The sequence below is a fragment of the Amphiura filiformis genome, chromosome 5 (assembly GCF_039555335.1).
Source record: "Amphiura filiformis chromosome 5, Afil_fr2py, whole genome shotgun sequence".
Classification (NCBI taxonomy): Eukaryota; Metazoa; Echinodermata; class Ophiuroidea; order Amphilepidida; family Amphiuridae; genus Amphiura; species Amphiura filiformis.
Window position 1 is genome coordinate 59,851,554 of NC_092632.1, and position 14,249 is coordinate 59,865,802.

The 14,249-nt window shown below is 35.7% G+C and overlaps 1 protein-coding gene across 2 annotated transcripts in view; it reads left to right on the forward strand.

The window, feature by feature from the left end:
• LOC140153462 (alpha-(1,6)-fucosyltransferase-like) overlaps nucleotides 1-14,249 on the forward strand; it is a 160,041-nt gene that overhangs the window by 4,645 nt on the left and 141,147 nt on the right. For both annotated transcript variants that reach the window (XM_072176219.1, XM_072176221.1), the window contains exon 2: nucleotides 12,717-12,821. The gene's annotated coding sequence lies outside the window, so the exon portion shown is untranslated. The remainder of the gene's footprint in view (nucleotides 1-12,716; nucleotides 12,822-14,249) is intronic.

A 14,249-nucleotide genomic window follows, 5' to 3' on the forward strand; every position in this document is an offset into this window, starting at 1 on the left:
ATTTCCCGGCAATGAGCTTCCCATATTGCCCACTTTTTCCCGCTGTGGTGAGAGATTCCCATTCTAGATCAGCAAGTATTTTAGTGATACTAGACTCCGCACTCTAATCGCCAACCGTAAACCTGGCAGCTCTTTTTTGGCTTCTTTCCAACTTATCTCCATCTCCTAGGTCCTAAATCCTAATAATTTGTAATATCCTTTACTTAGTTCTAATTGGCAATAAAAGTCAAATTTTAACATTTTTGCAATTTGAGGAAAATTTGCCAAAAAACATAATTTTGCATGTTTTTTTGGAACAAGTCTTTAGCATTCACAATCTTGATTATTGGCTAAGAGTTAGCTCATAAATTAAATATTTTATGTTGTTTTTGAAAATTGGTTCTGAAAAAAATTAGAAAATGTGTTTTCCAAAAAATAGAATATTATATATCACATATGTTGTACAAGTCTTTGTCTTGATTGTCACAGCATATAAAAAATGTCCAAAATGCATGTTTTTGGCCCGTATTTCCAAAAATTGACCCAAATTTAACATTTGACATTCATTGCCAGTTAGAACTACCGAAAGGATTAGGATTTAGCTGTTTCATTTGGCAAAATATGATAATAAGTTTTTTATAACATAAAGAAATTTAATATGATCAAGACCAGTCAAAACTTATGTTTTTCTGGATGTTTTTTAATCTAAAATAAATTGTTGTTGTGAGAAATTAAGTCTCAGCAACTGGAGAAATCCAGCAACCTATAATTTAGGGTCCATAACTTTTCTTTAAATTAAAAAAAGAAATTGGAACGGATCGGATATCGGCCGATACTTATAATTTATGAACATTAATATCGGATATCGCATCGGTAGACAAAAGTCATTTGGTTCAGCTGTAGTTGTAAATAAGACAGAAGATAGGATTAGCATACACTATGAACCACAATGGCCTCATCCCAGTGACATAGTTCAATAACCTCAATTAAACAACCATAGTGCAAAATTTGACCTCAAGTTACAAAGTATGAGTTTTTGTCCCCAAATTGTCAAAGGTCATTCAATGAATGTACAAATGTATTGGGGTTAAAGAAATGTGCCCTGATGGGTGAGCATGTTGTGGATCCTAGTGATATAGTATCCTGAATGTGGCTTATAGTACATGGTAGCATCATACTCATGTAAGGTATACTAAAGGAAATCAAACCTGACATAAACTTAGTTGGTTTATGAACGGGTCTTTATGATGCTTCATTCCAGTTAAATGATTCAGACATATTAAGGGGTACTACACCCCTGGCCAATTTTGTGCCTATTTTTGCATTTTTCTCAAAAATTATAGCGCATTGGTGACAGGTAAGATATGTTTATTATAGGGGCAAAGACTACAACTACTGCACTGAAAATTCAGCAACTCAAGGCAAGTAGTTATTGATTTATTGATCAAATATTGGTTTTCCCTCATTTTTGACTGTAACTCCACAACTATTGGCTGTGCTAAAATAAAATTTCCAGTGCAGTAGTTGTAGTCCTTGCCCCTATAATATACACATCTTACTTGTCACCAATGCGCTATCATTTTTGAGAAAAATGCAAAAATAGGCAAAATTGGGCAGGGGTGTAGTACCCCCTTAAATAGCAGGTTTCACTTTAAGTACAGTAGTCCAGTTGTTTAGGTTTTGACCCCTATAGAGCCCAAAGTGCAACCTTTGACCTTTTTGCTTATAACCTTAGAACCATGCATCTGAGATAGGTCAAACATTACTGAATTGTTATGATCAGGGCATTATTTTGGTTTGGTTTATAACAAGATCAGAGCAAATTTGAAATTTGACCCCTATAAGTTTTTCCTATTCTTTGAGGTCATGTTATGATATTTAAACTAAGCTGATTCTGGACCTTAAGGTGGCTTTATCGGCTACGGTGTCATGCTCAGAACTCCTTGAAAATGATATAGGATGTGTGTATTGATGAGAAAACCTTACTTGCCAAGTTTTAATTTGTTCCAAAAAAGCGTGTTTGACTTACGCAATTTTTTGTCATCTCAAAATCCCATTGAATTACTACAGGGAAGGGCTTTTGGCACTTTGCCAATTTCTCAAAATAGCCACATTTTTTAAAACAAAGATTTTATTAAAACTGATTTTTCTCTCCTTTATAGCAGTTGTATAGAAAAGTTTTAAGTTTCATTTTGCTGCCAATATATCACAGAATAATACAAACCAAGTTTATTTTCTAACTTAGTGTTACTTTAAAAGTATTTAAAAGGAATGTTGGTACTTTTTTATGATTTTTTGGTTTTTCTAGAAACACTAAATTACCTAAATTCGAGGATTTTTTTAGCCAACAGGGAAAGGTGCTATGGTTACCAAACTTTCAGGGATGGTAAATAAGATTAACCCTAACCCAACTAGGTCTCACTAAAGCTCACTATTAAAACCACTCTGTGTGCATGCATTCCACATGACTTGATGACGCAATCAGCCCAAGTCATATACCCAGGGAATCGTTGGCCGGGCCAACGTCACCTTTGTGGCTACATGCTGGGGATCTTCTGCGTGGCATGCGAGGGGTCCCAGGCTCGAATCCCGGGGGTGCCAAGTGACTTTTCTCCTCATCTTCTCTTCTTTTTCGTTTCTTCTTTCCCTTCCGATAGCAAAAAAAACACGGGTAGGGTTAGGGTTAATATCTAAATTCTCTCGTCAGCTTTTTCCAATTAAGTGTTTCTATTTTGAGCTACAGTGTTTCTAACATTCCCTAAAATAAAAAATGGACAAAATAATTTTTTTCAAAAAGTAAACACTTTATCCAAAAAAACTGACGAGAGAATTTAGATATTAAGTTTATTTACCATCCCTGAAAGTTTGGTAACCATAGCTCCTTCCGAAGCGGGCAAAAAAAAATAAAAAACTGTCAAAATTAAGGGAATTTTCAAAAAATAAAGAAAAACATAAGAATTGTTACAATTCTATAAGACTCTTAAAATAGGTGGGGAAAATACTTTTCTTTGTTATTTAAAGATTTAAATGAATAGACCTGATTGATCTGACACAGGAGCTATTTTTCTGCAAGGGTGTTGTATCCGAGGCAGCTACCTTAATCACAAAAAGCTCATTCTCTGTGCTTCTTGTCAAAAAAGGGTTCATCTTTTATGAGGTGTGTCTCATGTTGAGACAGTTTCATCATTCATGTTGAAATAATTGCAAATTACATCTAGGCATATACGTAACCGGGTACCTGGGAAATGTACAGAAGTAATGCAGATGGACTGTTGTGTCATGTCCCTGTCCATAATAATGATTTATTTAAATTTAAAACTATTTTGAACAACACAGTGCCTCTGAATACAGTCCGTCTCACAAATGCTACATTGTTTGTACATGTACAGTATTAAAATAACTGGAGTTCTCTGTCCAAACTTTGAAATATTGAGTTAAGGTGGTACTACACCCCTTGATAAATTTGTAACTATTTTTGCATTTTTCTCAAAAAATAATAACACACCAGTGGTAACAAAAGTTATGTATATTATAGGGGCAAGGAATCCAGTTACTACACTGGAATTTCAGTGACTCAAGACAAGCGGTACGTTATTTATGATAAGAAATGAGGTACTGTTAGAATGTACCTCATTTGTTAACATTATATATAATGAACCACTTGTCTTGAATCACTGAAATTTCAGTGAAGTAATAGGATTCCTTGCCTCTATAATATGCATAACTTTTGTTACCAATGTGTAGTTATTTTTTGAGAAAAATGCAAAATTAATCACAAATTTTATCAAGGGGTGTAGTACCACCTTAAGAGCAAATAGGCTATGGATCTTTAGTTTTGTAAGTTACAGGTCAGCTAATGTTCAAGTCAAACTTTTATAGGCAAACATGGAAACATTGATAGGCACTTCTTACTTTAAGAACACTTTTCACTTTAAGAAGTCAACCTAAAGGGAAATTAAGTAAGAATTATTTTGATTTTACTCTCATGATGATAACTTAAAGGGTTAAAAATGCACAAATTTGATGTCACCCTGAGGTAGTTTACCTCTCAGTATCGATCCATCTTGAGAGAAGTAACCTTAGAAATTATTGAGTTATTATTAGATTTGCATGTATACACAATCCCATACTGATACGGTGTCAGTCTCTCTCTTTCTTCCTGTTTCAATTCTACACCAAGACTTGAGACAGTTGTGCAAATGTATGAAGGATAAAAAAATGCTATGCAATAATTTTCTACAATAATTTACACCTAAAATATAACACAATTTATGGTAAAATGAATAGGGTCAGCTCAATAGGGTCAGCTCATTTGATCATTTAATAGGGTCATTCAATAGGGTCAGCTCATTTGATCATTTTAAAGAAATAATAATTATAATCTGTTTCATGGTATACATGATGTATGTGCTCAGGTTTGAGGCCCATTTCCGACAAATTGAACCAAAAATGGTGAATAATTCCTGACTCGGCTATACATGTAGAAGCTATTTTGTAGAATAGGTTTCATTCTAAGAAAACGAGATATGGATGTAGGCCCCCCCCAAAAAAAAGAAAACAAAACAAAACCATAGGGCTTATTAAACACACTTTAAAATGCCAAGAACCACTACAAACTCCAGTGACTGCTCCACCAGAAAGGGGGGGGGGGTCACTGGGTTTAGTAGTTGCCACTTGGTTTCTAAAGCTTTTCTGGATATAACATTTTTTTGGAGTGGGAAGGCCTAGTAGAGCTATAGTCAATTTTCATCCTCCTTAATTTGTTTAGAAATTGTGCTCCATATTACGACTTGGCAGATAAGTTGTGCTATTAATGCACATGTTCATGTTTATGCCAGCATAAGTCAGAGCCATGTTCATGATCATGTTCAAAGTTTATTTTAAAACATATTAGCTGCATGATCTGCAAGCCAGTATGGTATCAAGCTGAGCTTTGCAGGACTATTTCCTCAAGCTTTTGATGTAAGGTCATTTTAGGTCATGCTAAACAAAATATTATGACATGCCCAGGGTTGGATTAGTTCCATGTTTTTTAAAAAACAAATAGCCCAGTGCCAATGTTTTATCTTGGATTCACAGGTATAAAGATTATGATATCCTGATTTAAATGTTTGCCCATTCTTTGTTGCCAAAGGATACTCAAGTGTTGTTTAGGTAACATTTTATCTTTTTTTAAAATAAAAAACATAATATTTTAAGAGGAGTAGGCCAAAGATCCGAGGTACTATGTTTCCTGGTTGTCATTTCGTCCGTCTGTCCGCCCGTCCGTCCATCCAAACTTACCGGTGCGGGACCTAAATAGGCTGATTTTATTATGTATCACAGCTTGCATGCAGCAGCATTCACACATTCAGGTATTCTGCGTAACACTGCCCCATCTCCATTTTTGGTTTAAATTTGATTTTGGTACCAAATTTTTAGAAAATAATGAGCTTTCCAATGACAGCATAGTGTAACCATTTGTAACCCAAACAGACCAGTGAAAATATATAGCCTTTTACAACAGCCTTTTAGGGCAGAATTCTTGAAACACAATTTTCTCAAAATGGTCAAAATGGAGATGTAACAATGTTGCACCAAGTCCTTTACATAAAGGAACCACATTTAGCCATTATTGATAGCCGCGTTCTGTGTGTTGGGCAGTGATTTTCTAAGCAGGCACAAAAGGATGACATTCAAAGAGTGGAAAAAGTAGGAAGTTAACTGTATTCTTAACAACAAGCTGCTAAGACAAGAGCTCCTTTTGTACTTCTAAAGTAAATAAAAGTACTTTTCTTGGGGCATGTCAACAGTCATCCTTAACGGAAAAGGAAATATAAGAAACTATTTTGGTTGCATTCAAATTCCCAAGTGTACATGCTTTAGACTGATTTGTGTCTTGTGCTCTAAGTAATATTTAATTGTTCATCATTCATTGGTACACTCTATTTATCATGATTTTAAAGTTAAGTCACAAACTGTATAGGACTGTCACTGTGTGTACGTGCAGTCCTGCAGGTATGGACTGAATGGGTTTGGGCATAGATTTTAAAATCTATGGTTTGGTAGAAGTTCAACACCCTTAGCTTACAGCATGACAAAACTGCCTTTGGCTATAAAAGTGCAAGGAAGATACCTCCTGTGCCCATGTACCATCAGTAGCCAAGCCTACATGTAAGAGCACTTTAAGCATGTACTGTATTGGACCTAATAGTGCCCTCCCCTAATTTTTTGAGTGACATCGGTCTAAGTGCCCCCCTTTTCAATGTGGATGTTTCAGTGAAGTGCAGGCTGCAGCAACAGAACAAGCACTGTGATTTAACATAATGTGTTTTATGCTGTGTCTAAAAAAAGTTTCTTTGAGTGCATACATCGACCAAAAAAATGTTTGCATTAAACTGCAACCTTGGCATCAAAGTTGTTCACTTCAGGTAATATTGATGCCATTATATTTTTCAATCACAATTTCTTCTTATCAACATTGATTGGTTTTTTTCTTTATTTTGAAGTTTGTTTTTCCAAGTCATTCATTAAGGGATCTAAAATGAGCGTTTATTGCGTTTCGACAGTATTTTTTGTGGGACATGAAAGCACCTCAGACCTATCGAATTGCATTCTGAATCTGAAGCATGTCTTTCTGATATCAAATAATTTTCATTTTTGAAAATCACAATATAATACAAATTTTATGACAAATTATAAAAATTTGATATTTTTCAAATTTTGATATATAACAGTCCTCGAAGTAAATTATATAAATCTAATGATATATTCTTAAAGTGTATGTAGCAGGAGGAAAAGCCGACGGTCAATTGAAAATTTTGACCTTTCATATTGAAGATATGGATTTTTTCCCAAAAGACCTAATTTTTTTTGTGTTTTGGGAAAAAAATCCATATCTTCAATATCAAAGGTCAAAATTTTCAATTGATCGGCTTTTCATCCCACCTACATACACTTTAAGTATAAATCATCAGATTTATAAAGTTTACTTCAAGTACTGTTAAATATCAAAAATATCAATTTTAATGATTTGCCATAAAATGTGTATTAAATTGCTAATTTCAAAAAATCAAAATTATTTGATATCAGAATGACATTCTTCGTATTCAGAATGCAATTCGATATGTCTGATGTGCTCTAATGTCCCAAATTAAATACTGTCCAAACGTTCATACCCCAGCCCTTAATGTCTTTGATTTTGCGGATCTATCCATTCAACTTACAGGGACTGTCTTTATATGTGACCAGCTCCAACAAAACCTGGAACATGTCGCCAGGCATGTTTTTGAGTTATAGGCCTTTAATGATGGCATTCCCATAAAAAAAAAATCAAATTTTGGAATTCTTAATTTCATGGTATTTGACCTTGCAACTGAATGGACTTGAAAGTATGTATTAAAAAGAGGTTTATTTAATCAATTATTGACAGTTGAACTATGATAATCCCTATTCAATCCTGTATAAGGCAGGAAACTAATTAGCACATTACTAGCAATTTTTCAAAAGTATCAAGGTATCAATTACAAAATTAACCATATCTTGAAAAGTATTGATGCTATGTATATAGTTTTGGTATCATTTTGAAGCTTATTGTCCCATGCTTACATCTTTATTCAAATCATGAAATATCAAAAATGCGACTTGTTCCTGGTTTTGTCGGAACGGGTCACATATTGTATTGATCATACCAAACTAAGAGTAATTATTTTACATGTACTACGGTAAGAAAAAAACCCACTCATAATTGAGGTGTAATTTACTAGCAAACATACCTGTGCTCCAGGTTACTACTGGAATATTTATGCATGAATGCTGTAGGTGAGAATTATGCTATCCACTCTAAGACAATGTTATTATTAGTATACATGTGAATAATAGATAAAAAGCAACCAAGCATCCTAAAATGATATCCGCAAGGAAACATGGAATATTAATGGGGCCTTTGGAAAGAATAAGTGGAGTGGGCTGGGAGCTAGTGTGGGCAGGGACTTATTTTTGGAGATTGAAAAGCTTGGTTCTGTAATAAACGGAAGTGCACTTCAAAAGATGCAAAGTTTTCTTTGTTTGTATTCTTGTTAGGAAGTTGCTGAAATATTGAAAACATGCTATGTACTAGACCAGTATACTAAGATTTGCATTATTTTCATATAATTTTGTATGCATCAGAGTTCTGTGAAGTATTGCATGGTCATGTGACGTGTTCAGTCCCCAAAGGGGGGGGTACTCAGTACAAATGACCATACGGGGACGTGCCGCAAACATGGGTAGCATTTTCGGCCTTTTGGTATATCAATGACCCCTTTTTCTAAGCCAATTTTGGTATATGGATGGGTCCTTTTTTCAAACTCAATTTTTTTCGGAAAATAGCCAAATTTTGCCTCAATCTTTTTGAAATTTTCTCAACATTTTTGGGAAAATTTGTAAAAACTAAGACAATTTGGGTTAAATTTGGCCGAAAAATTTTGACTTTTGGTATATCGATGGGTCCAAATTTCTTGAAAAATTGGTATATTGATGGGTCCACTTTCAAATTCTCAGCGGCACACCCCTACCAAAACCAAACTTGAGTACCCCCCGGGGGTTCAGTCATTGAATCCAAATTGCAAAGTGAAGCAGTTAAAAAAAAAAATAAAGAACATGAACTCCATATAAGTTTAACAGTTTCCAATATACTCTAGATCTTGTCATAGTGCTAGAATATAGTTCGCAGACCGCGATGTCCAGTGTCATGAGCAAAGTGACCAGCAAGTATTAAAAGCGAGCCGTCTATTCAGCTGAGCTAGTTGGTCATCTCAAAAGGATACCAGATGGCACTGAGCTGGTTCTACAATGTAATATTTGCTGACAAAAGGTTAGGTCAGGGTGATCTTTCCCTTAATGACAGATTTGAAATTATGTTGTGAATGAAATACTGTATTGTTTGTGTTAAAGGCCCGGGCGTTGCATTCTTTCAAGGGGGGGTTATTAACTAGTGAATTTTCAGTGAAAAAACCTTCAAAATCGAGTTCTAACTTCGGAAGAATCACCTACTTCTTGGTTCAAATTTAAGATGGCCACACACATGATATGTTCGTTGTAAATGAAATTACATCAGTAATTGCAGTATCAAACAAATTCTACCATAATTAGGCAATGAACTGGATTCAAGTCATAATAAATTTTTCCCATGAAATTTAGCAATCATCATTGACGTGAGTGATGCAAGTTTTAAGATTAATCACACGATATGGCATGGCAATATTTGCAATTTTGACCCTTTTTTTTTTGAAAAATTGGAGGGGCGTTTATTAGAGGGGGAGCATTTAATACAAACAATACGGTAGGCCTATGTACTTGCAACCTGGATCCCGACCTGGATAAATAACTTGATACAAATCATGGAAACTTTACATGGGTACATCCAGGTTATAAAGGGAATATATGTGTATGTGTTTTTGTTGGTTTCAAAATTGAACATAGCAAGTAATGAATGATAGACACTGAGCTAATAGGATGGGAGTAGATAAAACATGACAGAGCCCTAGACGTGGATCTCTCATCAATACTCGCTGTCTCATATATGTCTGAATGGTCGTCTGTAGTTCATACAAGGATTTCCTGCATATATGTAGACTCTGGTTGATGATTTTGCCTTGGCCTAGATACAGCTACAACTATGGAGGCATTGAGGGAGGCGTCAAAGGTTGGAGCTGCAATGTAATTTAATTGATTTCATCATACTTGCAGGCTCACAAAATTATGTGCAAAATGTGGGCTACTGTGTGTGCGTATTTTCAGCATGCAGGCATAACTTACAATCATCTAGAGCAGTGTTCGATTTACCTAGTGTAGCAGAGCAAATGCTCCCCCATTTTGGACAACCTGTTACACAAATTTCAGCTTGTATAGTAATTTTTGACATAAGAATATCTTCTAAATAATGTTTGCGCTACAAATTTCTGTGCAAATTTTTCAAAGTAAATCAAACTCTGATCAACATCTAGGCTAAAACTAGAGTACCGGTATGGTTACAGGCCCGGGGGGCACTCAACTTAAATTTTGGTAGGGGTGTGCGGTGCGGAGCGCCGAACCTTGGGAACTAAGAACTGATTTTCGGGCAAAATAGGGGCTTGAAGAACTGAAATTAGGGCCAAATTATAGGCTGTTGAGCTAAAAATTTCTAAATTATTTCAAAATTTGAGCATAAAGAGCTACAATTGTCAAAGTTTGAGGCTCAAAGAACTGGAGCAGATCCAAATGCGGGGCTTAAGGAACTGCTGGAGAGCCTGAAAAAGGGACCCTTGACCGCCGCACATACCTGTACCACCTTAACATGTGAGTGCCCCCGGGTTACAGGTTTGGTATGATCAGCACTTTCTTGTCAGAAAGTACATTTGTACATGCAGTAGCCAAGCTTTACTGTTCTGAATTGAAAAGGCAAAAATAATATGGCCTCTGCAGCCACAACCCCAGTTCATTATTTAAATCTTATTTATTTAAAATCGTAAGTAATTTCATGATTATAACCTGACAAATTGTAAAATAATATTAAATGAATTTTATGAACTACAGAAAGAAACAATACTTTTCACCTCTGCAAAGACCATGTCTTTTTGAGACATTGATACACTTTCAAGCCACAGCACAAAATTAGGGCATGTGAACTTTTCATCTGCCGATAAGAAGCTTAATTTTTACAAAGAATTATCCTGGTACTCCAGAGCCTACACTTTGACATTAGTGTCACCTAAAGGCTATGTGGTACTTTCTTCATTTCTACCATGCATCTTTTCATTACAATGTTGGTGTGTTCAAGTGAAGTTGTATTTAGCTTTAACTCTCTCCACACAGGTGTCGACTGCAAAGTGCAGACGACAAGTTAAAAAAATTGTTGAAAAATTAAAAATTTCAAAATTGTCCATTTTCATGACCATAATTAGAATCGCCATGAAAAATGTGTTAAAATGAGTACAAACAAGCCTAATATTGGTTCAGTGATTCTTGAGAGAGCTCTTGATATTTTGAGAAAATATCTTAAAACTTGGGTTTTTTTATGTTGAAGCCTATAGGTAGCATGCAGAACATTGATGTAGGTCAGGTTGTAACCTACTCAAATGCCTTTTCACTCTCAATTCCTATCTTAAAATTTACATTAGGTCATAATTATTACAGAAAGTGGAATGATGATAATGATGTTATCCCTACCATCTAACCGAACTAGTTGCTATCCAGCTACATGTGTGTGCATCAGAAAACGGGTCTTTGAGATGGATGGGTGATAGACCAGCTTGTGTTCATGGTGCAGAAACATGACAATTTTGCCTCTAGGGAATACTTGATCTTAGGTCATGGATTGGTAAAAAGGAAAAAACTAAACTTCCCAAATAGAAGTATTCTCAAATGCTGACTTTTTTAGCTTATGGGCTGTATAGAAATTATAATAATAAAAAAACATATTTGGTACAGAAGAAGACATCATAGCTTAGCTAAAACCTAGTTAGCACTACTTTTGGCTGCTCTTTTGCTTTATAGTACTATTCAGATAGGGCCAGAGGACCACAGACTGCAGCTATAACTTAGTCTGTCCACCGTGCATTTTTTAACAATTATAGTACTAGGAGTACATATTGGTGTGCATCAGTAATATTAACTTGCCCGGCCCTCTCAGCTGTGGCCCAGGTTCAATCCCCAGTAGTACTAATAGTGAACATGATTTCTAAAATTCTTTTGCCACGGCTTGAATTCTGCAATTGCAAGTTGTTGCATAGCTTTAAATTCTCGCGTTTCACAATACGATGCACCGCCAGCGGTTGCTTTTGGCAGTCACATTTTCGACTCCAGGGTCGACATCGCCGTTCTAGCTGCTATTGAATTCTCACGTGAGTGTGATTATAAATATGTTGAAAACAGCTCCACAAAGGATTCCCTGTGATCAATAGATAGAAAATGGATCTACTATAGTTGTAAATTGTTGTTTTAGTGTGCATTCGCATGTAACATCATTATAATGCCATTTAAACCCACAATGATGCATGTTCCTGTATTCGTATTACGCGGGCTTTGGATGTCGACTCATTTTCCCATGATGCACTGCATATTTTGGTCTCGACCCAGCGACCGCTGGAGGCGCATCGTATTGTGAAACGCGAGAATTGTCTTGTTGTCCAGTTGAAAAATCCAGGTCTTGTAATATTGACTAGACTATTACATATTATTCTAATAAAGAATAGTTTGTACTACGGTACCTATGTAATGACCTTGGTAACTGTAAAGCAAATTTGGCATCAAGTCAGTGAAAAACAATTGAAGATAGTACGGCTGAGAGAAGTTTTTGAAATCATTTTGTTGCTGTTTTCAGTGTAATGAAAACACATCAGAATGGCAAGTTCAATTTCAAAAACTGATTTTCAATATTGTAGCATATTATACAGCAAGAATATAAATAAATTAAAATTAAGATTGATAGCGCTTGACAAGATACACTTTATCCTGTCACATGTCAAAACATGTGCATAGTAAAAATAAATTCTCTTTGTCAAATAAGTTGTAGATAAGTCATAACATTGCAATATAATTTCTGATGCTCAAACAGATAGCAGAATCCATGCAGTGTCTTGTACTTTGCAAAGGTTATGTAAGTTCTCTGACTTTGTTTGCCTTCGAGAACAGTTGCTGTTAAAATATTGACCAAATCTACCCATTTAGTGTAAGGTTTTGTCATATTTGCAGCTATATAATGAATTGTGGACTCACTGATGCATCTTTCCTCTATCCAGGTGCTCTCCGGTGATTTCCAGGGTTAAAGTCTTCTCTCTAATGCTAACACTACAGACTGTCACCGGGGAAGGGAAAACAAACCAGACCATTTGCAGGTTTACAAGGTAAGCATGCATGCACACATGCGAGTATGCAGGTAATTTGTCATGTCCAGTATCTGTACTATACTGTTTCAAGGGTAGAATTTCATACTACATTATACATGATCCAGTCATTCTTGTCCAGCATTTCTTTTCAAGGTTTATGCATACCGTATTTCGTCAAATAGTCGCCCCCTCAAATAAAAGCCCCTCGCCACTTTTTTCAACCAAGATGTTTCAAAAATGCCGATATTTCCGTGCTATCTTGTGTAGTAAGCTTACCAAGTTGCCCACATGGGTGGATAATAGCGCCACTTTTTGGCGAAAATCTGGATTGGAAACCCGGAAGTGAACCAGAAGTCAGTGTTTCTAGTTCATAGTTCGTCATTTTAGCGTGAGTTTTAAGTTTACCTAATGATTTGAACGGGAATTATTGTTCTAAAATTGACCTTGAATAAACACCCCCCCCCCGTTGGGAAAATGTAACGCCCCCCAAAACTGCGAACTTGCAACTCTACGCTCATTTCATGGTAGCAGATCACATAATGGAAAACATATTCCCTGATAAACAATTGTATTTTGTAGCAATCATTCAGGAACTTTGGGTGCAACTATATCTCAGCTCATCTCTGCACTTAGATTGCATTGATCTCCTAACAGCTCCTCATTACACCTGGGTGGGGTGAGATAAAGTGAATTGGCCAAATGCATAACATGTTGGCGCTGTAGGGGTTCAAATCCATGCTTCCCCGCAGTTATGAGTCGAAACCTTTATCAGTGCACCACCATGTCCAGGAGTGCTTTTGTAAAGCACATACATGTATAAGAAATCTCTATGTAATTGTTGATGCACATGAATTGCGGAATACTTAGAGAGTATATGGTAAGGTCAATAAAACTCAAAATTGCATGGCTGCGGCTGAATAGTAAAAATGATCCTTTGGTGATGGATAATGTCGGGGATTGAGATCAAAGGTCATTTACAGGTCAAGGGTGGTAAGTTTTGTTATAGAACACCCCATCTGCAGACGAAATTCGTCTCATACATTATGTACTGTATAAATTACCAATCTACCTGTTGTTTATTATATGGTCATTTTCACGGTAAAGGGTGTAACTTTGGATTTTTAACATTTTAATCCGTAGTGTTCTAATAAAGCCACAGAATTCCATAATTTTTGGCCACATAAGTCATCTAGTTAGCAGCTACCTTGGGTAGCATAATCAGCTTTGGGAGTTACTGCGTTCAGTTTTAGCAGGCTTAAATGTACTTAATATTGCCATTTTGAAAAACTATAAAAAACAGTAACATTTTGTAAAACCCTGTGTTTTCTTCAGTTAGTTCATGGATAATTTTTCTTATCCTGAAAGTACAGTCATATGTTCAGTAAACACTGCCACATTAGATTTAATTGTGAACGGCCCTGTATTTTTGAGAACCGGACTTCGATA